The following is a 27,517-nucleotide window of genomic DNA, read 5'->3' on the forward strand; positions in this document are numbered from 1 at the left end:
ATAAACCTGATCCTAAGTGTATAATGTGACTTGAGATACTAGCTTATCACATTCATGCACCATATAACTCACAAATATATAAACATATATACATGGCGCAAAGTTTGGTAGATGGAGAACATATTGAAAAAGATGACTGGGCCACTGTCACAGACATCTAAATGATCTTTCATGGCCGCACTGCAAGTGATTTTATTTTACAGATGAGAAAACTGAAACTCAGGATGATGAAAAACTTCCCAGAGACCATCAGCTAATAAGATTATGTGGAAGTGAAGACTGGCCACCAATGCAGCTGGCACCCCAAAGCTGACTGAGCAATTCAGGGTGACATCTGCGGAAATTAAAAAGCAAACTCCCCTCCCATAGCACATGAGTCTTATGCTCTGCCCCATTCTATTCTCAACAGATTATGCTGGGAAAGCCAGCAGTGCTACAAAGCATAGCTCATCCCATCAGCCTGAGCCATCTTGCCCTGAAAACTGTTAAATCCACAGAAACATCACCCCTGAAGGAAAAAGCCAGACATTTGCCCTTAGATGCTTTAAAGACCCTGTCACCCTTGCCATCAACAAACACTTAACAAATGTCACCTTAGTGGATAGGTCTGAAACAGGAAGCAAGCTCACAATCCCAGATGATTAAAGATGATTGCACAAAGAGGGTCTGCTCTTGGCAAATGCTAAGGCTTCTCAAATCCATCCCTTTGCAGGGAGCAATGTTTCAAAGACAGTTTCCCCCCAACACAAACCCTCGATGGGTGGAACTAGCCGTGTCAAGAATGGAAACCCATTTTCCTCTGCAGCAATCCTGCCTGCCTCCCAAAGCTCAGAAATGTGCTGTGCTCAGCGTTCCTGTGTGGATGCAGCTTCCATGGTAGAAAGGCAGGGGCGGCGGTAGCAGCCGCAGCAAAGGCTCTAGGGGGTGGGAATCAGATTGCACCATTTCAACCTCCTCTGGCAGCAGAAGCACCGAGTCACAAGGAGGATGAGGAGGTAGTCCAGAGGCTGCTGGGCTGTGTCACTCTGAAGGTGGTGAGTAAATTGCTGTTCACTGGGGCCTCTGGTTTATGTGCTGCTTTCCCCAGTGAAGATGCTGGGTCTGGGACGGGTGTGTAGAGGTATGTGTGTGTATGTGTGGTGGCTGAACACATGTATGGGCACTTACAGTTTCCCTCAAGAGCCATCTGCAAAGCCATGACTGCAATAAACAAATGGAATAAATAAATAGGATATAGTATTTTGCAGCTGGAGGGGAGAATGCAGAGAAATCATGTATTGTGAGCCCCTTGTTTCGTAGAAAAAGATCTGAGGTTCAAAGAGGTGAGATTACAGAGACTCCTGGGTTTGTAGAGCTGGTATGTAGCCAGGTCTAGAATGCAGTGCCCTGGTTTCTGCCATGAGATTCTTCCTATTGCTCTACATGGGGAGACAGAGACTTCCTCTGTCCCAAGTGACCTGTATCCCTGGGCATGAGACTGAATCCCACAGCTGCAGTGGGAAAGTCCCCGAGACACATCTTGATGTCTGCAGTAAACATGGGAAGCCAGCATGAATTAACTGCAACCAGGGGTGCAGAGCAAAGCAGCAGTGCGTGCTTGCCATAAATCGCTCTAGCCCTAACAGCTACGTCCTCCCCAGAGGTGTTCCCTGGGTCACTTTGCACAGTGTATGTGGCACCTGGAAATCTTCCCAGCAGAGGTGAGGGGCCATGGCTGGAGTCAGAGAGGGGGCTCCATCAATAGCATCCCTGCTTTTTCAGAACAAATATCTGCTGAACGCCATCCCTGTGCCAGACACAGAGTGAGGTACTAGGACATTCTTTATCTCAGGGCTCGTCGCAGCTCCCTACAGCACCGCTCCCCATACCTGACACGTCAGCAGGCTGAGACTGGTAAGGTTAAAAAGCATGAGCTATTTTGAATCTTTCAAAAGTCCTAGCTTCCCCCCACCCCAAGAATCATGATTTTCAAAGAGTTATTTTTCTATGATCCTCTCAGCAGTATGAGTTTGCCTCTGAAATGGAAGAGAATGTTCTCTCCCCCATGAAAAGCAATTATCTACACCACCCTGGATCACACGTGTCATCAGGGCAGGGGAGATGGTGTTGAACGTTCGCACATCTTGACTCTCAATTAGACAGCACCTGGGCCTTTGGGGGTTCTCGGGGTTTTTTTCCTATTTCTCTGGGGTTCTGTCATGTTAAGATTATGCAACGTGCTTCAGAAGTTTGGCTTCTGAAACCATCTTTTCCCCTGCCTGTTTGATCTAAAGTAAGTACCTTCTTCCTTTGGTCTCACTCGTGCTTTTTCACAGCACGCCGGATGTAGGGCTGGCAGTGGAAGGAATTTTTTTTTTTAATCGGTACCGGGAATCAAACTCATGACCCTGTGCTTGCAAGGCAGTCACTTATGCTGCTGAGCTAAATCCCCAGCCCGGAAGGAATGTTTTTCAAACCTGGAAAGGTCATTGGCTGACAGGGACAGTTCTTCTCAAACCCCTTCAATAGTGCCCAGCAACAGCACCCTGTCATCATGAGTTCAAATTATTTTGAGCCAAGAGGGAACCTGGGGGCTGTAATCCAGCACTCTGGGAGGGTGAGGCAGGAAAGTTGCAAGATCAAGTCTCACATAGGGAACTAAGTAAGACCCTGCCTCAAAATTAGACACTGTGGTGTCTAATCAGTCTTCCATATCACAGTAACCTGAAGCATTTGAGAAAAACTTAGACTTTTAGTTGATAGAGAGCCAACTGAAATATCATTAATAAAATTTTAGTTTTAGGAAAAATTGATTTGATGTCCAGCTTTGTTACTATTAGGCATATTAGCTTGGGCAAATCACTTCATCGCTGAGTTTGGTTTTCTCACAAAATGAAGGTGTTAGACTAAATAATTTTCAAGTTTCCAGTTGGTCCTAGAATTCTATATTTCTGCACAATTGAATTATATTTTACCATGCTGTTGCTGGGAAGTATCACTAATGCTTTTGAAGCTATTGACTTTTTGTTGAAAATCCATAATTATTATTTTCAGAAAATACTTGACCTGCAATATGTCCAAATCCATTTAAACAAATCACTATATAACAAGAAAAAAATGAAAAATCACACACATGCACATACACACACACACACACAACACACAACAAAAGGGCAGGGGACATGGCTCAGTGCAAAGAAAAGAAAGAAAGAAAGAAAGAAAGAAAGAGAAAGAAAGAAAGAAAGAAAGAGGAAACCTGGCAATTTAGCATGACCTAGTAAAACATACCAATAAGTAAGAAAGCAGAAAAGTCTTTGAACAAGGTTGCCAGCACTCAAGCAAATGCCGAGGTCCTGCAGGTGACTGCACTACGCAGGCCGCTGCCCAGAGCTCTGGCTCCACAGCCCTCAGGGGACTGAAGTTTGCCAAAGGCGCCACCTCCTCAAGGAAACAGTCCTGGTCCTGGGGTGGGTGGCACCGCAGCCCAGCCCACTATCCTCCGCCTGTCAGTTTTGTCTTCCTCCCTCCTTTCTTCGTTCTTACCCTATTTTTCCTTTTAACTTCTTGTGTTAGACACTTAGCTGTCTAACCTTTGGCCTTTCTTCTCTACTAACATCAGTATCCGAAAGCTTTGAGTGCCCCGTAAGTATCGCTGTAACTGCATGATGGCGTTGTGATACCTTGTTGTTTTCTTGTGTGGTTTAGTTTTGAGCTTTATCGAGGAGAGTAGAGCAGCAGTAAAAGCTTGAGCCCAGGGCCTTTCAGCGAGATACATCTCCATCCTTTTGTGAAACAGGGTCTGCTAAAGCACTGGGTTGCCCAAGGCTGGACTTCAGTTCCACGGTCTTCCTACCTCAGCCTCCCAGCGTGTTGGGATTACAGACGTGCCATCATGCCCAGCTGATACATAATGTTTTAATTATGAGGACATTATTTCTTTTTGAACTGACAAGTTATTTAACATGTCTTCCTCCCCAAAATGTATGGAGAGAAATGTGTGTGTTGTTTTTTGTTTTGTTTTGTTTTGGCAGGGGGCTGGTAATTCCAACTAAATTATGTTGCTATTAAACAACACAGTACATATGACGTCATGTCTTAGCATTTGCTGAGCTTTCTTTTGTGGCGAGGATACATTTGAGTTTTATAAACGTCCCCTGTGTACCTAAAAATGTCACTTTTGTAAGTACTAATAAGAGATTTCTCCAAACTTGTTTGGTTTCCAAATTTCTTGTTGTTTTGTTTTTGGTACCCAGGATCAAACTCATGACTTCATGCTTGCCAGGCAGAAGCTTATGCCACTGAGCTAAATCCCCGGCCCCAAACTTGTCTGTATCAGCATGTTGTTCCAATATTCCACAGCTTTTCTTTTTTTTTTTTTTCCTTTTCCTTATAGTCTTGTTTTGTTTTTGTGGCACCTACAACCTTCACACTGAGCTATAACCCCAGACTTTTTTCTTTTCTTGAAGGCAGGATTTCCTTAAGTTGCCCAAGTTGGGCTTGAATTTGTGATCCTCCTGTCTCAGCCTCCCAAAGTGTAATTTTTTTTTTTGTCTTTTTCGTTTTTTATCGGTACCAGGGATCGAACTCATGACCACCTGCTTGCAAGGCAGGTGCTTATGCTGCTGAGCTAAATCCCCAGCCCCTCAAAGTGCAATTTTTTTTTTTTGTCTTTTTCATTTTTATCTGTACCGGGGATCGAACTCACGACTGCCTGCTTGCAAGGCAGGCGCTTATGCCGCTGAGCTAAATCTCCAGCCCCCAAAGTGCAATTTTTAAAATGAATTACGAGAAGATAGACATTGAAATTTTTTTCATTTTCAGTGTGGCATTTCCTCCCCCCCCCACTTTTATATTTTAAAGCTATTTCTAACAGTGTATAAGTTTACAATTGTTCTTGTACTCAGTTCCTTTTCTATTGCCTTTTATGTACAGATTTTTTTTTTCTTTTTTGGTTCTGGGGATCAAAGTCACAGCCTCATGCTTTGCCAGGTAGGCACTTAACACCACTGAGCTAAATCCCTGGCCCTGTACAGATCATTTTTATCACCAATAATGTTTTTTTGCCTCCTAGACTATTATATCCACATTAATAAGCAACACCAATTTTATGTTGGTCTGTATTTAACTGTCATTACCTTCCTATCCTTTTCGTTTCATATTTTCGGTGCACTATACTTCTTATAAACAGCAGATAATTGCATTTTATTTCTGAGTGTGCTGTACTTATTTCCTTCAAGCTCTACTATGTAATGAAAAGAATGTCCTTATGTCTTCTCTAAAATGCTTAGGTCTTCATTTCCAGAAAGGTTTAGCTTTCTTATTAGCAGAAAGAAGGGTCTCAGGTGCTGTTATTTAAGAAGCTTCATAAGGACAGTTGTTAGGTTTTTGTCCACAGGATATTAAAAACTGGAAGTTTCTCTTCCTTGGCTTGCATTGTCCCATCACATCAAGCACGTCCTTAATTTCATCTTGTCTCTGCCTGGCATCTGCAGTCAAATTTTGCAGTTTCTCTGCTTGTCATGCTTTGTGCTAATCCACTGCACCAGAAACAAATCGATGATAAAATAGACATTGTGTCACTTCCTTGAAAACAGACTTTGAGAATCAGGTCTCCCAAACAGAGTTCCCTAGATCCTTGGAAAATGAAGTTACTATTGACCTCCTCTGCTGAACCATGGCTCTCACAGCTTTGGGGCGATTCTCTGATTTTCACCAACAGCACAGCCAATTACACTAACAGTCTTGGCTTGCTGGGGCTTCTTTTCTTCCTTTTTCCGCCTCTTCCCCACTTGAGGTAAAAAGGTCTTTAGCTAGTATTTATTGAATACTTACTATGCCATGGCCCTCTCTTAAGTGTTTGGTCTATTGTATAACTTCATCCTGACAAGTCTGTAAGACAGTTTGTTTGTTTTGGCACCAGGAATCAAACTCAAGACCTTGCGTTTGCTAGGCAGGCACTTTGTCACTGAGCTATGTCCCCAACCCATCATAAGATAGTTATAACTGTTCTCCCTCTACAAGGAACCTATAAGTTTGGGATTCTACTAGGGCTAGGCTGGAGTAGAGTGAAAAAAGTGGCCAAGTCTCCCTGATATAAAATCTCTCCTCATCTGGCCTGGGCTCTGTTTTCCCATGCAGTCCTACGGATGACTTGTCTTTGATTTCTAGTCACCCAATAAATAATTCTGTGACCTAATTAATCCTCTAGGATTCAACTGCCTCATCTTCCAGCAATAAGTTCTCTGAGCACCCTATACACAATGGGGTCATGACTGGTGGTCAGCTGGGGAGACAACGGCCCCCAGCTCTTAGAGCTTAACCTTTTTGGGCATCTCTGAAACTCTTAACCCCACACCCCAAGATGAGCTGGAAGCTTACCTGGCTCCCTGCTGGGTACCTTGTGACATGGCCCTTCCCAGCCTGTGCTGCTCAGACTAGGCCCACAGGGGTGGGAGACAGAGCATGGCATGAAGGTCACATACTGGCTCCTCTGCCTCTTTGTGTTCTGGGGGAAGGGAGGAATGACCAGTAGTCTTTAGGGTTCATCTTGGCCCATCTTTTGGAGAGAAGGCAGAAGGATAGAAGCAGGTGTTTTTGCAGTAAACAATAGCCCTATGCTGTGAGCATGACAACTGTCCCCATACTGCATAGTTGCAGTCGCCAACTAGCCACGGGAGAGGCAGCACCTTTCCCTTTTTTTTTTTTTAATAATCGGTACCGGGGATCGAACTTACAACCGCCTGCTTGCAAGGCAAGTGCTTATGCCACTGAGCTAAATCCCCAGCCCAGCAGCACCTTTCCCAAAGGGCCTGGGGAGCCACCCCCTGTCTCCCAGAGCATCCATCGCTCACTGGCCTACAGGTTCCCAAATTGTAGCTCACTGCTGTTTGGGCCTTTTCAAAATCCCCTTAAGAGAACAGACGTCACCTTCACGAGGTACCAGTTGCTGAGTGGAGACCCTGCCCTGCAAGCAGACTCCAGGAGAAATCAGGACGCTGCTCACAAAGGAGGGATGGATAAGAAAGCAAAGAGAAAGACTGGAGCCCCCGGGGGCAGAAAGCAGCTTCTGCCTCCGTGGATCTGTGAGGCGGGACCAAACCTCCCAGAGGAAAGTGATTGTCCAAGGACAGTCCAAGGTCTGTAGCAAATCTAGAACTAAAACCTGGGCCTCTCAGTTCCCCAGCTGGTGGCCCCACAGCACACAGCATTTTGGTACAATGCTGGTTCCTTTATTAGACTGGAGACTCTCTTGGTAAATACTGAGGTTGCTGGCATATGGCTAGCAAGGGATTCCAAGTGACACAACACCTTACCCTGTCCTGGGGAGCTCAATAAATTACAACTATAGACCAGGGTTTAGCTCACTGGTGGAGTGGATTCCATCTCCAGCACCCAAAAATAAAACTAAAGATACATATTAAACAGAGAAGAAATCCCATAAAAATAAAATCCCCATCTTTCATTACTTTTTATTCCCACATATCTTTTCTATCACTGATACATTTTTATTTGGCATTATATTGCATCAGCCTGCGGTGTCAGGCTAGGACACCAAAAAAAGAAAAAAGAAAAAACAGGGGGCGTCACTGCCAAACAGTGTCTTGCCTTATCAGCCCTGCTTTTTGGGGTGTCTTGTCTTATCAGCCCTGCTTTTGGGGTGTCTTATCTTATCAGCCCTGCTTTTTGGGAGCTCACCCAGAAAGAAATGAAGTACATTCACCTTGATTTACAGCCTGCAGGGCCAGAATTTCCCCGGGTGCTCTGCTCCCAAACTGGCTACTAAATTCTCAATTTGCTGACACCCCTCCCCTTCCCCACCCCAGGTGGTGAAACGCTATGAATGTTGTTAAGACGCTGTTTAAATGCAGAATGTTATTATCACTATATATCATTCCGATCAGCTTTCCGAGTCGTACCAAAGATGTCAGGATGATGCAAGCCAACATTTTTATTATTTAGGATACAGTATATGAAGTTTATGTTGATTACTCTGAGTATCATCTTTGAAAGATAACTAGCATGAAAATGTTGAAAATGCCCCACTTTTGCAATCATATTTGCATAGTGTACAACACAGTTGAGCAGGAAAAACTATCTTAAGTGGTGTTTTTCATCTGCTGTCAGCTTTGTCCTGCTTGCTTCAACTGGGTACATGCGGCAGGACAAACGCTTACTGTTGGTTTTTCTTTTTAATATCAGCTTTACATTATGTAATAACACTATTCGTGTTCCTTCTAGAAGGCTGCAGCACGCAGTTGTAAGGAGCTGGCCAGACTTGAATTCCAATTGCAGTTTGCACTTGATAAAGTCATTTAACCACTCTGCAAAACAGCCACCTCTTTGTACAGTGGGGTTGTCACAGCTGGGAGATTGTAGATCATACACAAAACCCATAACTAGCACTGTGCGTGGCTCAGGATTGCCAAGCCATGATCCCCTTTGTTTTCTGTGCAGTGTGTTGAAATGCCCATTAACTGCATTTGAAAATCCAAAATTGAAAGGAAGCCCGCATTCCCCACACTGTACTTGCAGCCTGTGATCCTTTGTACCACCCCCAGCAGTGTTATATATGCAGATAATCTGTTTGAGGCTGCTGAATGCAGAGGGGACACTGACTTTATTTTATGAACAATAGTTAAATATCTCCTGAGTGCTGGCTACTGGGAAATAAATATTCTAGATTTCATCTATTCATTCATTCATTACAAACAAGCTATCTTCCCACTGATCCACTCCTTCTCCCTTTTCCCCTGTTCCTTTAAAAAAAAATTTAAAAAAAAAAAAAAAGTCCCCCAGGCCTCGTACGGTCTTTTTGCCCAATTGGATGCTATTTTTCATTTTCGTCTTGTCACCACCTAATGTCCAAATTTATTTAAATCATCCTCAGACACAATCCTATAAGATATGAATCACATTCAAGGCTTCTTTTTTTCCCTTCTAACTTGTCAGCCGTCTCACTTATGATTGACAAGATTTCCATATCAGTCATTCCTACTAATTCTGCTTCAAATCTGTATATTTAATGAACACACCAATTGGCACCTCATTATCACTCAGGGCCATTTTTTTGAGCATGATGCACTGATTATAGAACTGACCTTGCTTCATGGCTGCCTCAGGTTTAAATTTCAAAGAAAGCCTTGTCCAGCGTGCCTTAAAACAATATCTAGCACGTGGATCCAATCATTAGATCCTCCCTCTGGCTTCCACCTATATGTGTAGGAGCAGTCTTCCTGCTCCTGGCAGACTTTTAACACTTTCCGCCGGTTTGAACCACTGGTGGTCCATGCATGACTGTCCCATCAGCTGGGTGTATTGCTGGGAGTAGAAGTGGGACAGTCATCCAGGGGACAGTCATGCATGTGGAGACCACAGCAAGATACACAGATCACGGCCCTGTCATGAACGTGTTAAACACAGACATGGTTCTTCTCCTTATAAAGGTATGTTGAATTGTATAACTGCACAAAGACTAGGAGAAAACCAGAGTTTGCCTGCACCGAAAAACAGTCCCAGCTCTCCAATGCCAACACAATCTGACATATGCTAAAAACTGCCTGAAGCACTGGTGAGTTATAGTTCTTCTCCCTGGGGCAGATAATTCATTAGGAAATAGCCTCATGCCCTGCGTAGCAATTGAACAAAAATATTTACTTGCAGTAATATCAGATGATAAAGGTACAGGGTTGCTTTCAGAATGAGAGGGGGAGGGGAGGCCTGCAGTGGATGCCCATCATAAGCATTGCAAATGAATCATTAGTCTTCATCTGCAATCTAGGTCAGGCTGGGAGGGGGACTTGTAAATCTGCTCTCTGCTCAGGTTGAATCTGCTTATGTGTAGACACAGGAGGCAGCAGTTATGCCGTTCGGGAGCAGCCTAGAGGGAACAGGAAGATGCTTTCGCCTGCTAAAGGAACCACTACCTGACCCAGAGAGTAATCAGAAATAAAGAGGGTCATACTTTCGACGTATGTTGTTTACAGACACTAGTTTCCACTATGTTTCTCTGGTTAACTTTTCCGGCCTCAAGCAGTGTCTACCAGATTTCAAAAGGGAGAGAATATCTTCCAGATTCAGAATCATGTAGATTCCTTAAAAAAAAAAAATCATTCTTGCTGTGGGAAAAGGACTTTAGAAATCACCTAGTCATATTAAAGGAGATCTGATTCCAGAAGGAAAGGATTTTCCTTGCCCAAGGTCATACAAGGGTTTTGTACCATGCCAGTTTATTTTTCTTTTGGCTTTTTAAAAAAATATTCCTCTTCTTGCACGATATGACCAATTTACTAAATAACACTGAAACAAAAGAAATTGACGGGATGACTGCCTCCCAATAGGCTGATTTGGGATTGGAGACCCTACCCACGCCCTATCCCTTCTCCCAAAATGACTTAAAAAAAAAAAAAAAAGGATGCTAAGGGGTGAGGTCTTTCCTCAAAGTCTCCTGTGATAGCTTTCACGTGATTATTCTGGGGATATATTGTGGCACTTGATTCACTTGATCAAAGGGCTCTGATACTTCCTGTGGCTCCCTTCCTAAGCCTGAAGGTCACATGAGGCTTGTTGGGTATGTTTTCCTAAAAAGGCTCTGAAACGGTGTTGCAAGCAGAGAAATTTAAGTAGAAAAATGTGAATTTAAAAATTCAATCCAAACTAAACTCCAAGTCAAGGTACTTAATAGGGTAAGCTATTTCATTCCCTGTAGTACACATTTTTATTTTTAATTGACACATAATTTCACATATTTATTGGGAACAGAATGATGATCTGATACATGTGTACAATATGTGGGGATCACACCTGGGTAATTAGCACTTCTATGTCCTCAACAGTTTATTATTTCTGTGTTGGGGACCTTCAGACTCTTCTAGATATTTAAAAATATACCATAAATTATTGACAAAATATAGATACCTTGGGCTATTCTTTTATTTGCCAAAGCCATAAGAAAACTTTTAAAGTTCAAATAGGATGTGAGGAAAAAATACACAGCAAGAAAGGAAGAGACCCAGGTTTGTTAACTTTCCCTGTGAATTCACTACAAGACATCTACACGGAGCGTGGAAGCCAGGCTTCCACCTGGCTGGGCCTTAATCTCCCCTGTTTAGGAGGAAGAGAGGAGGAAGAACCAAGCAGTGTTTAACTCCAGCAGCAGCAGCACCATTCAAGGAACACCTCCAAAATCGTTTGGTTCTTTTTTTTTTTTTTCTTTTGGAAAACATAATATCTACAGCACTCTCTGCAGTTATTTCCAAAGATGTAACTGAACTGACATTCAGAGAACTCAAAAATGCTTCTACGTCTATATAAAGCTTTCAAAGAAGTAGTTTCACTATTGAAATAATTTTCCAAAACAGTGTCACTGGGCGAAACAGGCTGTATATCTAACCAGTATTTTCCCTGTTCAGATTGACGGATAAAGCTCCCCTCCACCCACCACTGCTCCATCTCTTTTTCTATCTCTTCTGTCTCTCTCCCTTAATTTTAAAACTATTATGAAGGCCTAAAGAGCAAGCGAGTATGCGCACACACAGATAAGTAAGAACAAGATTGGTTTTATTTGGCTGCATATTTCACTGGGACTGGAGTTTCATATTCTGCAACTGGAAGGTGATAGAATGTTCTATTTCAGGACATCTTTAGAATGGAGGAGTCTGCTTCAACGTCCTGCAGAATGTTATTTTGATTTCTGCCACAGGAGGAACCACTTCTCCTGAATGCAAACACCAGCAAAGAATGCGTTAGAGAATCCGCCATCATATTAAAAATTAAATCCGGCTGCATTTCATAATGGGCTTTCCTTTTTAAAGCACAGCTTTATCTTCTCACGGTGGAAATTGCGCTCGGATGGATGTTGTCTACCGTTGACACTGAAACGCTGGCTGGGGTCAGAGCTCTGCTTCTCTGAACAGGGAGCCACAAATGTCACCCACACATGGTACGCTTGGCAAATAATATATTTCTTTCCAGACGCCTATCTCTTCGGTCTGCCTGACTCAGGTCTTCTGCTCCTCCTAAGCAGAAGAGTTTATTACTCTGGTCTTCCTACCTTGCTTTGGTGGGACCAGCAGGCAGCATGCACTTTACAATGAATTCAGAAGGGCACCTCTTTTGATTTTTGTTGTTGTCTTTATTTTAACCTCCAAGAAGAGAGAGAGATTTAACTCAGTCTTCACCCCAGGCTAAGCTAATACTTAGGTCATGTCTGAGCTCTCTGGGGAAGTGCCGCTTTATCCCATCCGAGGGGCAATGGTCTTTTTAGTGGAGCAGTACAGCTGTCCAGCCATATGGGCCTCAAACAGCCCAGTCAATCGGATTTGGGGAGGTTTTACAATGTAATTTCTTAGCGTGTTAGTATTTGGGGTGAGTTTGATCAGGAGCATAGACAGCTCTTAAGCCCAAGGGTTTAGGTTTTAAGAAGCCATCACAAACGTCCCAGCAGCATCCGATCAGACGAGTTAAAAACAAGAGATCTGGAGCTGGGGGAGGGGAAAGGACGCCTCACCCCCTGGTCGGAGAAAGCCCCAGGGGTATGCGCTAACTATTAATTCAGCATCAGCTGCTTTTATTCACCCCCTCCCCTTTCTTTTTTAACCCGGGCTCATCATTTAAGGCGTTCCCACTCGGGCCTGTGGAGCCTGTTACAAAACCATCGCTCTGCTTCCCTCCCCCGCTGCCGCAAGATGAGAGCGCGAGGATCCTGCATTGCAGGAAAGGCGCTGGAGCGACCGCATTGAAACCGTCCTCCAGCTAAACGAAACCAGGCCCGCAAGCAACGCCAAGCAGAGGCAATAGCCCTCCGTCCCTCTCTTGTCTGACCTTCAGTGGAGAGCAACGAAGACGCCTGTCACTAGCCCCATCCTTCCACGTAGCAGGGATTCAGAAACTACCTGGAATTCGTAATAAATAGAACACAGTGGTGAATCTAAAACCCTGCCCAAAATGGTGGCGGTCTTGAGCCAAGGCGCCACCAATACAGTTTTTCCATCAGAAAAGTATTTTAGTGGAAGGGAACGTTATCGCAATGATTTAAGTTTTCCTCTAGAGAGATGGCTTTTTTCCAACCAGCTACAGCCTTTACATTAAAAATCTAGTGCATGGATGTTTCACACACACACACACACCCATACAGATTTCCGCTTCTTGAAATTTACAAAAACTGCTTATTTTCTAAGCTCGAAAGCGGTCCAGCCGTGCATTGTTGGAAAAAAAGCCAGCGCTGAGAGGTTTTGAGCTCACTATTCTTCGTTTAGGGCAGACACTCAATAATGGAGTAGAGCCGAGGTGGCCTGGAAGCTAAAAGGGCAGCGCCCGGGGCCGCCACCCGTTGGGCCCATACCGGCTGGCAGGCGCCTCTGCGGCCTCCGGAACCTTTCGGCCGTGCGCTCGGGCAGCGAGGTTTCAGGAGAGCTGCTCTGAGCTGCCTGGGCCTGTTCTCGCATCACTTTCTGTCCTGTATCCAGAGCTGCCTAAGAAACCCTTGGAATTTTTTTTTTAACATACAAAAACAGAAAGAAGGAAGGAAAGAGACAGAGAAAGAGACTGACCCGAGTGGGGAAAGCAGATGGCCCTGTATGTGCCTAAATATCCCTTTGGAGAGACCGCGAAGATCTCTCCTCCGGCGTGCGGGGTGGGGAGGGGGGTGTTACTGGAGGGTCAGGCAGGGGTGTGCCGGTCTCTGGCTTTTGCTCTTTGGAGCGGATTTTGAGTCCTTTACTTAAAGCGCTCAGAAAAAGACACCCAAACACCCGTACAAGCACCACAATAAAAGGCACTTCCCCGAGGTGTGTCCACAAGTCTGCGGGACTGGTGGCCCAACCAGGAGATGCACTTCAGAGCCTCTCTAATCTCCGACGTCCATCTGGCCCAGGCGGGCGCGCGCGGGCCGGAGGGCGCGAGGAGGGGCGGGGCGCGCGCGTTGCCAGGGGCGCGGGCGCGCGCGCCCGCTCTCCTTCACGTTCACCTTGACTGCTGGGGTGGGGTGAGCCTTTATCTCCCTACACACCTTTCTCCCCACCCCCAGCCGCTGTCCCGCCCAGACGCCAGCCCCGGGCGGGGTGGGAGGGGGAGGCGGGAGGCTGCTCCCGCGCTCGCTAGGGTCGCCGCAGCGTCCCGGCAGCCACGCGCTCTCCGCAGTGATGTCAACAGCATCCGCTGCAGTGCCCCCCAAACCCACCCGCCCCCGCCTCGTCTGCGCCGCGGCCTGTGAGAACCCCAGCCCTGGGGCGAAGGGCAGGCGGCTGCGAGACCCTCCCCCCTTCTCCGTGTGCCGTAGTGCGAAGCCCGCATCGTAGACCAACCGCGGCGCGGCGACCACTGGGGCGCAGGCGGAAAGGGACAGAGAGGAGGGGGCCAGGGAGACAGGTGTAGATTTGACACCCTGAGCGCCAGGAGGGCCCTGCCCAGGCCTGGAGCCTCCAGGGTGGCATGAGGAGGCCGGATGGCGAGCAATGAGCACTGCAGATGCGGCGGGTGGGGCGCGCGAGGGGAAGGCGCCCCCTGCTCCCGGGATGGAAACGGATAAACGGAAGCGCATGCGGGGGGAGGGGGTGCGAATCGCCACCTCCGGCCTTGGCTTTCCCGCTCTTCCGAGCGCTCCCATTTCTCACTTTCCCCAAATCCGCATTTTCCTTGGCACAGTTCTCCCAAGCACCAAGGAGAGAGAGGGAGGTGCCCGGGGGCAGCGAGAATGACGTGCGCTGGTGCAGAGGGGGTGGGGGCTGCGGGCCGGTCTCTGAGCTCGGGCTCCTAATCCTCTTGTTTCGGAACCGTCAGCAGATGCGGCTCCTCTCAGCTGAATAATCCATTAAAGGAATAATAATTTTTTTTTAAAAAAGGGGATCGATCTCACCAACGAGGACTAGGAACCAGATCGGGGCTTGGTAAGGATACGGGGGAAAAGGTTCCAAATTGTCTCCCGTTCCTTTCTGCCTTCCTCTCTCACCCCCCTCCAGTTCCCTCCTCCTCGCTCTCCTCCCCTCCCCCCCCTCCCCCATCCCCTGCAATCCGCACTCGACGCGAGTTCACGCGCAGGGCTGGATTTCCAGGCTGCACCGCAACTTCGCTGCGCGTTATTATCATCTGAGAGCGCTGCCTCCACAACCTTTGCCTCCTGCGCTCGCATCCTTCCCCCCCGGTTCCCGCTGCACGCATGCTCTGGTTCACCAAAGGGAGAGTCTGAATTTTTTTTTTTAAATCATGATCATCACCACGATGCCCCTTCTCTTGGTTATCATTTCCTCCTGCCAGGTGGGGCGACCACCAGCGCCTCCTCTGCGGGCTTGGCCCTTCTCCGGGCAAGGGAGCGATTTGGGCTCGGACCCAGCAAGGCTTCCTGGATGCGGGCTCTGCCTCCGCATTCCTCCCTCGTCCATCTGCATGTATATCATTCTCTCCATCCCTTTTATTCCAGTAGATTCACCGCCTTTGGTTGGGCTGGCTCAGATGCTGCTACGAACCACAGTCTCTTAAAAAGGAGGAAAAAAAAACAGATGAAGACCTTGGGTGGATGCCGGAACAAAGCAGCGTGGGCTCTCGGGCGAGAAGCGACGCGCTGGAGCCGTAGCTCCAGACTCCGACAGGAGTGATCTCCGCCGCACAGCAACGCCCGCGGTGCGCGCGGATCTCTCAGGGTATTCGGGATGAATTTTCTTGATCTTTTTGACATAGCTTTAAGTGCCAGGGTTAGAACTAGGGTTGGGGTTGTTGGTTTTTTTCTGGAGGATCAGTCAATGGAGGACAATTCGGAAGGATCTAACTCGGCTTTCCTGGCCCCCCCCCCCCCGCTTTGCCTTCTTCAGAGGTGGGTACTGGGAAAGGGGAGCGGGGACCAGAAAGCTTTGAAAAGCTAAACAGCAGCCGGACGTTGCTGCTGCTGCTCTACAGGGCTCAGGGCTGGTTGGGCGAGGTAGAGATGAGTAGGACGGGCCAGCAGAAGGGTGGCGGTCCAGGGGGGGCCGAGGCTTGCCAGGGATGGGAATCTGGGTGTCCACGGAGAGGACCTGCCCATGAGAAACTGCCGTGTCCCTCTCCGCGCAAAAAGAGGCGGCGGCTGGGTTTGTGTGTAAACAGTGGAGAGGTAGAGGAGGAAAAGGGTGGTGGGGGCTTCCAATAACGTCTTATTGTCCCTTTGATTCTGAGGACTCTCCTCCGCTCCCTTTTTTTAAACTCTGGGATCCGGCCACATTTTATACCGGTGACCTTTGAAATCTACGCCCACCTTTAGCCCGGTAAAGCCCATTGGCAGCAAGGGTGGGGTGGAGAGAATGTAGGGGTGTCTGTCTCCCTCCTCCTCCCTCCCTTCCCTTCCCCCCTCTTTTCCTCTCCCTCCCTCTCTGTCTCCCTCGGCCCCCCCATCTCTCTCTTCCTCCCTCCCACCTCCCTCGCTCCCTCCCTCCCTGCTACATTTTGCATGAGCTATCTAGGTCATTAGCATTTTAGCGTATGCAAGACTTGACAAAGCTGATGAGGGGCCAGATGGGCCTCGCTCTTATGGCTTTTTTTTTTCTCCCTCTTTTCCTTTTTCTCCTACCACTTGGGACCTGAACGAGAGGACTGCATCAGCAAGGAGGCCGCTCCCCAGATCCTGGCCCCGGACCCAGGCAGCTCGCCCCTGCGGCAGAACTCGGCCCGGGCTGCGTCTGGACTCAGCCACTCAGGTAAAGGCGGCAGCCCTGCGCCTTGTGCCCTGCTCGGCGGCAGCCGCTGATCCCCTGCTGCCTCCTGGTCCCCTGCTCTCCTCTTATCCCTCCTGATCCCCCTCGGTGTCCTGATCCGAGCTGAAATGGGTGGGCAGGGTTTTCTGCTCGCCGGGGAAAGATGGGGAAGATGTTGTTTTTTCATTGTCTAGAGCTGCGCGCAGAGGAGGTGTAGCGCGCGGGGTGAGAGCTAGGGGAGCTGGGGTAATTAACACGGGGGAGGCACCCACACCCCCAACCCCCACCCCTCCGCTTTGCAGGAAAAGGCCTGGATGCGGGAGAACAAAGAGCCTTTGGAAGACGTCGCGGTTATCTCATTGTCTGCGCGACTAGGGGAGCTGCGGTAGGGAGGGTGCTGCGGTCCTTTCCTGCCGGCGCTCCCCGCCCCCACCCCTCCCGCTGTCAGCGCGCACGCACTCGCCCGCTTTTTATTCCTCTTTCCTCTTTCCCTCACTCCTGACTTCTCCCCGCCCCCTCCCTTTCTTTCATCTTCCCTTACTTCCTCCTTCCCTTCCTTCCTCAGGATAAAGGCCTCTCTCTCCGTGTTCACAGCGGACCTTGATTTAAATGTCCATACAATTAAGGCACGCGGTGAATGCCAAGAATGGGGCTGGCTGAGCACCATGGGCCGAGCGCCCACCGAGGAAGGAAGGAGCCGCTGAGCCTGGCCGGGCTTGCCCACCTGGTGGCCCTGCACCAGACCTGGACCTGAGCCGTGGGGCGGGGAGGTGTGTGGCTCAACACCGAAAAGGGTTTGGAGAGCGCAGGGACCTAGGGAGGGAAGCAGATCTGGTCACAGACAGACCTGTGCTGGTGCAGATGGGGGTGGGAGGAGTTCCGCGAGCCTTGGCCAAGGACTGCTGTGCTGTTTCTCTCTGGGCTCCTGTGCCTAGAACATGGATGGGCACCTTTTTCTGTGGCCATGTTTTTGTTCTGGATTTAGCCTTTAGTTTGCCTTTTAAAATAACAATAATAATAATAATAATTTGACATTCAGGAGACTGGCAGACTGCCCCAGGATTGGGCTGCAGTAGATTGTCTTCTGCTTGAGGTTTCGGATGGGGATTATTTGCAAGGCAAGGGAGCTGCTTGTCACCCTTTGCTGTAGGCTGTGGGTACCTGAGGACCCTAAGGACCTCACTGGGCTCTGCAGACAAGAAGAAATAAGCTCCTGGAGGTTTCACAAGCTGCATCAGGGCTGAAAGCCCAGCAGTCCAGGGGCTCCAAAGAGCCCTCCCACCCATCTTGCTGTTCCTCCAGTTCCAGGCACATATCCAGGAGCTACAGTGCAAGGGAGAGGTGCAATAACCCACGCCTACCAAAAGGAGGGCTGCAGTCCTCCTAGAATCTGAACAGAAGGAAAAACAGCGTGTGTACAAGTGGGGGTCTGAGGAAAGACTTGTTTTGAAAGAGGCTGTCAGGGCACAGAGGGGTTAATCTCCCCTCATCTTGAAGACCCTCATTACCAATTCCAGCCTTGCTCCCATTGCAGTCCCCAGGCTGCAGCTGGTTCTGCAGACCCCATCACAGTCCCATCCCACCCCCAGATCAGCCAGCTGCGGCGGATGGTGCAGGATCCGAACTCATTAATTTCCAGGTGGAGAGAATGGAGGAGGGGTTGGTCCCCACAGCAGAGGGAAGGGCAGGGAAAGGAGGCCAAGACCCAGGAAGCCTGCCGTAGCCCTTCCCCCCTGGTGTGGCCACAGGCTGTCTGCAAGGCCAGGGCCACAGCGGATGCCTAGGAGTTTAATTTGATTCCTGATAACGGTAATTGAGGCCTACCCAAGTGTCCATAAAAGCTTATTGAAGGTCTTCTCCCCAAAGCCTCAGTCTAGCCCAGGAAATAAACTAGTATTCCACGACACCCGAGGGTCAGAACCCCTGCTGGCTGTTGTCATCACAGGTATTCATTTGAGTGCCGATGTGCCTGTCTTTGTGCAATTATTACATCTTAGGTTCTCTTGGCCCTCCTAACGGAGTGCTTGGAGTCAGAGAGGCGGAGACTAAGTGTGCCACACCCTACCTAAGTACCTCCTGAACCTTCTCTGGGCCTCAGAAACACACCCCATCCTCCTCCTTGCCCCTGCAGAGGGAAGGCTGCAGTGTACATCATGCGACTGCGGCAGCTACACTGCCCCCAGTCCCAGAAGGCAATCTTGGCAGCAGGACAGGGAGAGAGCACTGCTCTCACTCGAGCCTCAGCACAGATGATCCCAAGTGACAGTACCCACTGGCTCTACAGTGCACATCCCTGGACACCAGTGGCCCCCTCATGCTAGGTGCCTTCTGCCCTTTCTGGCTGGGGAAAGCAGCCAGTGTGCTTTTCCTTCCTGGGGGTGCCTCCTCTGACTGACCCCTACCATGCTCATAGAGAAGGCTGATCTAAGCCTTTGATGCCCTCGCCCCACAAAAGTCTGTATTAGCAAGTCCCTGCTCTAGCTTCCCTAAAATTCCTTCAGATGTTGCTGTACCCTCACGGATGGGCCCTGGAGGTACAGTCTCCCCATGAGTTGCCCTTTTAGGTGGAAACCTGACCTGCTGCTCCCAAGAGCTTTCCCCCAGGCGCCATGGGTAAGGCCTGCCTGCCTTTCTACCTACCGGGGTTTCCAGCGCAATCTACCCTGACAGGCATGAAGTTTTATATTTATTCCTTACATAAACTCATTCCAGAAAGCAGGAGTGGTGTGGGTTTGCTGCGTCTGAGTGCAATGATAAGAGTATTTGCCTGTGTCCACCATGTGGTTTTTTGTGGAGCTTTAATGGCCCTCTCTGCCCCCTGTGTAATTTCAAGGTCCCTTTTTGTGTTGACCAAATGAAGGATCAGCAAAGGTCAACCAGATCTGCCTCCGTTCCTCTAAATTCAGGGCCTATTTATGCCTAGAATAATTAAGCAGAGAGCCTAAAGATTCTGCTCTTTGAAGTTATTTCATCCTCAACATCGTCTTTTCTCCTGTTTGAGCCCTCAATTTCATCATACAGCTAAGGCCAAGAGTGAAATATGTATCGTTGGAAATGTAGGGCAGAATTGACGCAGTGCGCTGACCAAGTACATTAAGAAGGTCCCCTGGGTTCAGGTACACCGCTGGTCCTGTCCTCATCAGCGTGGGAGCACCTGTGTTTCTCAAGGTAACTGTGACCATTACTGGATAGATTGTGCCAAAGGGAAAATTGCTAATCTTTCCGCCAGAGACAACCGAGATCTGTTTCAGAGGGAGGGGGTAAAAAATTGACCCTTTAGGGGCTGGGGATTTAGCTCAGCGGCATAAGCACCTGCCTTGGAAGCAGGCCTTCGTGAGTTCGATCCCCGGTACCAATAAAAAGGAAAAAAAAAATTGACCCTTTATCAGAAGCTACGCTAAAGCCTAATTATTTGGTATCAAAGGGGGGAGGAGCTTCTGTGACCCAGCCAGGAGCTTTAACTGGAGAAATTGACCTTTAGGGGAGACATGAGCCCTCCAACAGATGCATACCCCCATTTTTCCCACCGGCTCATATTTATAGTAAGATACTTAGACACACACAAAAAACCTGGCTGGTCATAGTCTCCACGGGGAAATTTTCTTTCCTAGTTGAACTTGTGCCCACCCCCCACTCCAGCCTCAGCACACAGTTCTTGCTCTGGGGGCAGCTGCATATCCTTTTCCCTGGGACAGATGGAGCTACCCTTCCTCACTGGCTCTGTGGGTGGCTTTGGAGCCCTGTGAGTCAACACGAGCTGACTGGGGAGTGTGCTGGTGTGGTGTGTGTGTGTGTACGCACGCGCGCATGCACTTAGCCTTGGCGGGCTGATTCACACTGAGGAGGATGTCAATATCCACGATGAGAATAATGGTTCTAATAAAGATTTTTTTTTTCCACTTCCAAGTTCCATCTACAGTTCTTTCATTGTTTTTTTTTGTTTGTTTGTTTGTTTTTGCCAAATCTTACTCAATTTGATTTTAAAAAACATTCAAAACTTAATGACATCTCAAATGTGGACCTAGAAAAAGAAAAAGGACCTCAGATGGAGTTACTGGAGGCCATGGCACAGTGTCACTCTGGCCCAGGGGTATGAGGGAGCCTGGAGAAGAGGTCTTGAAACCCCAATTTTGGGTAGCAGATGGGACTGGAGGAGCCGGTTCTCCTGAGAGCAAAGAATGGTCCAGGTCTCAAAGTGTCAGCAACTCTCCAATACCTTCACCATAGCACTTCCTGATCCTTCTTTTGTCTTGAAATGTAAACGCTACCTTGAAATGAGGGCCTGGGCCATGCCACAGAAGCCCCATGGGACGCATCCCAAAGGGCTTTTGCCCTCAGAATTACAGTACAGGTGCAGGGTCATTTTCAATTCTAATGCAATCTATTTGTTGTTCAAGCATATACCCAGGACAACAGTAGGACCTGGGACCCAGGGGGCAGTGCGACTTTTACTACTTGTGTCGCCTTTTCATTTTCCGGAGCCTCGGGGTGCAAGGTACAACCTGTCAGGGATTCGATTTCCACCGCAGGATCCTCTCCTTTTTCCCCTCATGCACCTACACATAGCAAGGCAAAGATAAACGGCCCTTGGCTTTCCCTTTTCTCCATTTTGATTTCTTTCTGGAACTAGGCACACTTGGGACCCCCTTCCCCAGACAGGTCACCAGCTTTTCCCAAGGCTTTGGACTGAGACCTGGCGTGCGTGAATGCGAGTTTCTTTCCATCGTGTTCCAGAATGTGCCCCATCCTAAAGTCCTAAAGCTCGAGGGGTGCAGAGGAGTCGGCTCCAGCCCCACGGGGCCACCGGCAGGAGAGAACCCGGGGCGCCTGCGCGTTCTTTCTACGCGCACCCCCGTCCCCCCAGCTTCACTCCGGAGCCACTCAGCCCTGACGGTGGACTTTATGAGAGGAAAGATCAGGGTGAGGACGGGGCGGGGCGCTTCGTCCTCAGCTCCGAGAAATGGGCCGCGCCAAAGCGGAAGCCATACCGGGCGCTGCCCAGCAAGCTAGCGACTACGGCCGCGGCCTGGACGCCGCGCGCCCGCCTGGCCTGTGGTCCTTCTTTGGGTCGCTAGGCCAGCACCCCACTGGAGAGGCCACTTGACGATCTGACCCTCAGACAAGGCCATGGAAACTCGCTTCCGGAAACACCCCTCTTCCCCACCCCCACAACACCCTCCAAAAAAAGCTAAAACAACAGAAATCCTCAATTTGCACGACACAGGACGTGCTCCACTTGGGGCCTTGGTGGGTTGGAAGGCAGCAGAAGGTCCTGTCCTCTCGAGCCCCTGACCAGAGCAGATCTTTTTAATGAAGGAGGGAAACCCCTTCCACTTTCTCACTATGGGGCCCTCTAGGGTGCCGCGTTGGTGCTTCGAGTCCTCTTTGGAGCAGCCTAAAATAACCTCTACAGCCCTGATTCAAGGTCAGGCATGGCCTGCAGGGATCCCAGAGGTCACAGGGCAGGGCAGGAAGACGCTGACTCAGGTGGTGGCCCCAAAGCTGAACCTGGGGAATGTCCACCGGGGCTTCACTGCCCCCCCCCTGCAACGACTAATGTGACGATGTTTATGCCCATTTAATTGAGACATTGGTTTAATTTCACATAGCTTCGGTTTAAGGCCCAAAGGGGTTATTGGCAGCGCTTTTCCCCAGTGCTTACACGGAAACTAATTGCTGTTAATATCCAATTTTGGCCTTATTATTCATTAACCAGTTACGTACCTGTAGCCCCAGCCTTGCTGCTGGTTTAGAAAACACCACACTGGAGGCTAGGGATTTAGCTCAGCAGCATAAGCACCTTGCCTTGCAAGCAGGCAGTCGTGAGTTTGATCCCTGGTACCGATAAAAATGAAAAAGACCAAAAAAAAAGAAAGAAAACACCACACTGCCCCCCCCACCCCGCCTCTGCCTTCACCCTGGCCTGCTTCCGGTCATCACACAGAGGTCATCTGTCTTTTTGTCTCCCCACTAGCTGCATTAGGGAGGTTGCTTAAAGGGCTCTTTTCCCTTTAGAGGAAAATTTCTTGGCAGCTGAAGTAAATAATTTTCATTATTTTCATAAAAGAAACGTAAGTTCCCCCACAATTCCCTCACTGCTTCCAGACTCCTCCGGAGCCATTTGTAGAGTAGGATTTTTCCACCCAAAAAACCCCCAGGTGTTTCTGCCTTGGGAGGCTTCCACCCCGCCCCCACTCGGCTCCTCTCCCCTGGGAACCCCAATCACAATGTCATAAAACCGCTGAACCATAGGATTCCCCAGATCCAAAGAGTGTACTCAGAGGACATCCGTCCACATTCAGAAGGAGGAAACCTGGAAAAGTGATTGGAAGGGCTCGGCCTCCTCACACAGCCCTGGGAATCCAGGATCCTGATGCAACTGGGTAGGGCAGCTTCAAAAAGAAAGCGCTTTCTTGCCCTGGAAGGAAGCAGGCAGTTCTCCTGGCTCCTGCTTCAGAAACCAAAATCACAATGACAGCAGAAGATACTCCTTTGTCTGCCTGCCCCACTTCCCCTGTTTGGAAATAAGGCTTTCCATGCCATCACGCACCCTCTTAGTTTCCTGAGCAGCCCTGTGGCTAGCAACTCCAAGTGTCCGCCTCATAACCAACCAGATGAGGAGGAAAGAAAATGTCAGAGCAGCTGGCTTCACTGCCCTCCCTCCCCAGGCCACCTGGAGACTTACCCACCAGCCTGGGAATCCTGTGGTCAGATTTGTCCTAGGGGGAAGTGGGTGGTGAGTGTTGGGGGGTTGGTCTGGGACATTGTTAAGAAGGTGCCTTACACATAAGGCTCAATGAATGCCACCCAAATTAGACATAATTAAATTAGCAGCAGCTGTCCTGCTTTTCCTGCAGAAAAACTACAATTATACACGAGGCCTCTTGGGCAAAGGCTAGATAAGAGTGCTCCCTCCACGCCAGCAAGGAGCTGAAAAACATTCCCAGTCCCTCTCGTAGTCTGCCGCCAGATATGTGGAGTTTTATTTTCAAACCGTTCACACGTGGCGAAGCAACTGCAGGCTATGCTGCTTCCAGGTGGAATTTCTAAAGGAACAAACTAGTCTCTAGAACCCTTCCCTTCCTTGGAGAAAGCATTGTCCCTTCTCAAATCTCACTCAGCACCACCTGGATTCACACCTCACCCAAGGCTTTCCCCCTGAAAGATAGATGTTAATAATAAGCATCTGCCTCCTTCTCTTTGCCCCCCGAACAAATCTATGCTGTCTGTATTCTCTAAGAGGTATCAGGACAAAGGAGGACGGGACTCCTTTATTTCCCACTAGGATGTGAACCCCTGGAAGTCACTTTCCCAGAGATAGTTTTTGCTGTTGTTGTTTATTTTAGTTTCAAAAAGGCGCTTACTAGTGGTGAAGTCTAATTGCAGGAGTTTTTTGTAATAGCACTCAGTAGGGGCAGGCAGAGTGCCCTCAGCCCTCAGCCTCTCGTTGTTCTGGGTGAGAATTACACGGTGTCCCCTTTGCTCCAGACACCGCTCTCCACACTCAGCCCTGCAAATGCATCCCCGAGAGGTAACTAATAAGTAAACACACTGGAAGGACTCAAAGCAGACCCTGGCAGTTTGGTCTCTCCGCTGCTTTTGCAATATCAGTGAGGCAGGGTAGGGCACCTCAAGCCTGTGACAGTGGCATCTGTGACTTCACCACGTTTAATGTGCCTCATCAGCACATGTGTTGTTAAAGCTCCCACATCCTAGCTGAGGGGACTCTCACCCTTTCACATTATTTTGTGTACTTCTGATTTCAATATTTCTATGAATCATGTTTAATTATTTGATTGAATCCAGGATCCAGTGACACAGTGAGTCCACTTCATCCCAGCAGCCCAAATGGGGCTCAGAGTGGCATCAGGCCAAAGTGGCAGCCGGGCAGGACTGGACTTCAGTGCTTTCTGGTTCTGGCTTAGTTCCCTTCCGCCCTCAGCTAGCCCTTGCCTTGTGGAACCAGAGCTTCCTCGCTACCCAAGCAGGAATGCCAGCCAGGGTCCCACTCTCACAGAGCACTAGCATGTCAAGCAACTGCAAGGCCAGGCCCTGGAGCCAGTGGTTGAGGGCAAGAGGCAGAGCGTATTGGGATTTTTAGCGGGCAACAGCAGGCAGCAGATGCAGCGACTGCTTCCCCAGCTCCCCAGCAGCCCTTGAAAAGACCGTGGCCTGGGAAGTATCCAGCGTGTCTCCCTCATCCCCGATTCCCCTCCTACCTCTGTGTCAGGCTGCATTCCTCCAGACCACTCATCAACAGCACCAGCCTGGCACACAAGGTGGCAGTGTGGCCCTGCTCCCAGCCCACATGGAGTCCCCATTGTGTCAAGCCTGTCTGGTCCAATTCCTAGATCACCTGCCACACTGCAGACGAAGACCTATCCAAAGCAGCACCCGGGGCAGCGAGGCAAGTGATTTACTGTGACCCTGGGTCTCTTAGAAGCCTCTAGCTTCATCTTGCATTTTTTGAGACTCCCAGGATACTAATAAATTAAGACATGCCAAAGCAGAGGCACCGGAATTGTGGTACATTTATAACACTTCTCAGTTCTGTTAGTAAGATAGTGCTACATGTACAGCACCTTTTAAAAACATTGCTAAAAAGTATAGATTGTGGTTTTTGGTGTTTTGTTTTGTTGTACGAGGGATCAAACTCATGACCTCACACCAGGAAGATAATTGTGCCACTGAGCTAAATCCCTAGCAATACCCTTCACAATTTCAGCAGAGAGGAGCATGTTCAGGCATCAGCCCCAAAAGGGTAATTAGTGTTCTGTGACTACAAACTCTGTAAGGAGACCACTGCTGCTTCCTCCCTAGCTCACCACCAGGCTATGCAATTTTCAATAAGTTACTAAACCTCTCTGAGCCATCTCAGTAAAAACATGGGGGAAAATAAGGATACATTCTTCATAATGTTGTTCCTGGAATGAAATGAGATCATGTTAAAACATTCAGCATCACACACAGTTCTGTTCAATAGAAATGTAATGCAAGCCATACATGGAGTTTTGAATTTTCTAGTGGCCACAACTTTAAAGATAAAAAGAAATATACAATATTAACTTTAATCCTATATTTTACTTAACCCAATATATATAACCAAAATACCCCTATTATAATGTATATGCAATATAAAAATGAGTAAAATGTTTAACATTCTTTTATTCATGTCAAATTTCCCAAATGTGTATATTTTATATATATATATCAGCTCAATTCAGATGCTGCATGCTCACCAAAAATATTTGCCTCAGGTTTACTTTGGGGGTGTTTTGTTTGTTTGTTTTGCTTTTGGGGGGGTTGGATTGCTAGTTTGTTTGGTTTTGGTTTTTGGGATAGGGTCTCACTTTGTAGTTTGAGTTGGTGTGGAACTATGTAATCCATGTTGGCCTTGAACTCAAGGTGATCTTCCAGCCTCAGCCTCCCTCATGATGAAATTACAGGTGTGGACACCATGCCCAGCTTGCCTTGTATTAGATTTCATAAGGTTTGTAATTGAGAAGTAAATTCATATACCCAAGTCAGTTCCAAGTGTTCTTAAATATTCTCTAATAACTGAACAGTGGATGTCTCTAAAATTTAAATTAAATTTAGAACCCTGCTCTCAAGTTGCACTAGCTGTCTCTCCATGGTCACGGGACACCTGTTTCTATACTAAGTTGTACAGGTTTCAGCTGAATGCATGGCATGAAATAAGTGCTCAGTGGATGTAGTCATGACCCTGAAGGCTGCAGCCCTCCCTCTCCTTCCTTCCATTCCTTTAAGTGACAAATTGAGGACCAGGCCTGTCATTTTCTCCACATCACCCTTGTGAGATGTTGAACCCTGTTGCAGGGTCTCTTGTGCCTCCGCTGGGATGTCTTAGTCCATTCAGGCCATTATTACAAAATACCATAGACTGGGTAAGAAACTTTTCCCACAATTTCAGAGACTGAGAAGCCCAAAATCAAGGCCAACCTGCTGTGAGCGAGCAAAGGAGTTCTCTGGGCCTAGTTTAGAGAGCACAAAACCCCTTCACAAGGGGTCCACCCTTCTGACTTAACCACCCATAAAAGAGGTCTCACCTTTGAGACCTCTTTGATTTGGGGCCACACAAGAATCCAGAGCATGCTAGGATAATTTGACCTTTACAATGAGGTCATTTGCCAGGAACATCTTCTTGGGTTTCCCTGGTGTGATTCTAGGAAGGCTCCAGGATTATCTGGTATGTGTTTACTGGGGAATGGAGAGGCCTGGGCAAAGGGTTATTCTTGGAAATAATAACAGTGCATCTGGGAGCAGAAATGAGGAGGCGAACACGGTCACACAGTGACTGTGGTTTGTTCCCATGTATAGATCGACTCATATATGGGAGAAAATAGACACGAGTGTGGGACCAATCCCTCCATTTAATCTTGTGCTAATCTCTAATATTATTAATAAACATCAGCCTCCCCTATATTCATGTTTTCAACTATTATTGAAATTTTGCTGTGCATCAAACACTGATGTCGACTAGAAGGAATCTTCAGGCCCCTAAGACTCCCTCACAAGGAAAGCGTGGGTCCAGATTGCAGGCGGGAATTGCTGGATCCTGTGATGGCTTTACTTTTAGTTTTTTGTGGAACTGCCATCCTATTTTCGCTGTAGCTGTTCTGTGTCTGTATATCCTTGCCAACGCTTGCAGGTGTCTGTGTGTGTTTGTAGCCATCTCAAACGGCCCTTAGGTGGTTTAGATTTTCCTTTCCCTGAGGCTTGATGATGCTGATCCCTTCCCATGTGCTTACTGGCCATTTATATCTTCTTTGGAGAAATGGCTATTCAAGTCTCTTTAATTGGGTTGTTCCATTTTGTTGAGTTGTTGCAATCATTACTTTGACAAATACCAAGGGACTTTGGTA

At 48.2% G+C, this 27,517-nt stretch overlaps 1 long non-coding RNA gene across 13 annotated transcripts; it reads left to right on the forward strand.

Moving 5' to 3' along the window:
* Window positions 1–731: 731 nt before the first annotated feature.
* LOC101789310 (uncharacterized) lies at window positions 732–20,540 on the forward strand. Of its 13 annotated transcripts, XR_010042692.1 has the most exons (8): window positions 736–1,034; window positions 1,762–1,893; window positions 11,790–11,917; window positions 12,593–14,861; window positions 15,392–15,611; window positions 16,120–16,208; window positions 16,532–16,637; window positions 16,937–20,540. It is a non-coding gene; the product is annotated as an uncharacterized LOC101789310 (long non-coding RNA). The 13 variants fall into 13 exon arrangements; XR_010042693.1 differs by lacking the exon at window positions 16,120–16,208 and having other exon boundaries at window positions 732–1,034; XR_010042686.1 differs by having other exon boundaries at window positions 749–1,034; window positions 16,120–16,637.
* Window positions 20,541–27,517: the final 6,977 nt, after the last annotated feature.

This window comes from Cavia porcellus, unplaced genomic scaffold (assembly GCF_034190915.1).
Source record: "Cavia porcellus strain 051 isolate PalLab524CR breed Dunkin Hartley unplaced genomic scaffold, mCavPor4.1 scaffold_24, whole genome shotgun sequence".
NCBI lineage: Eukaryota > Metazoa > Chordata > Mammalia > Rodentia > Caviidae > Cavia > Cavia porcellus.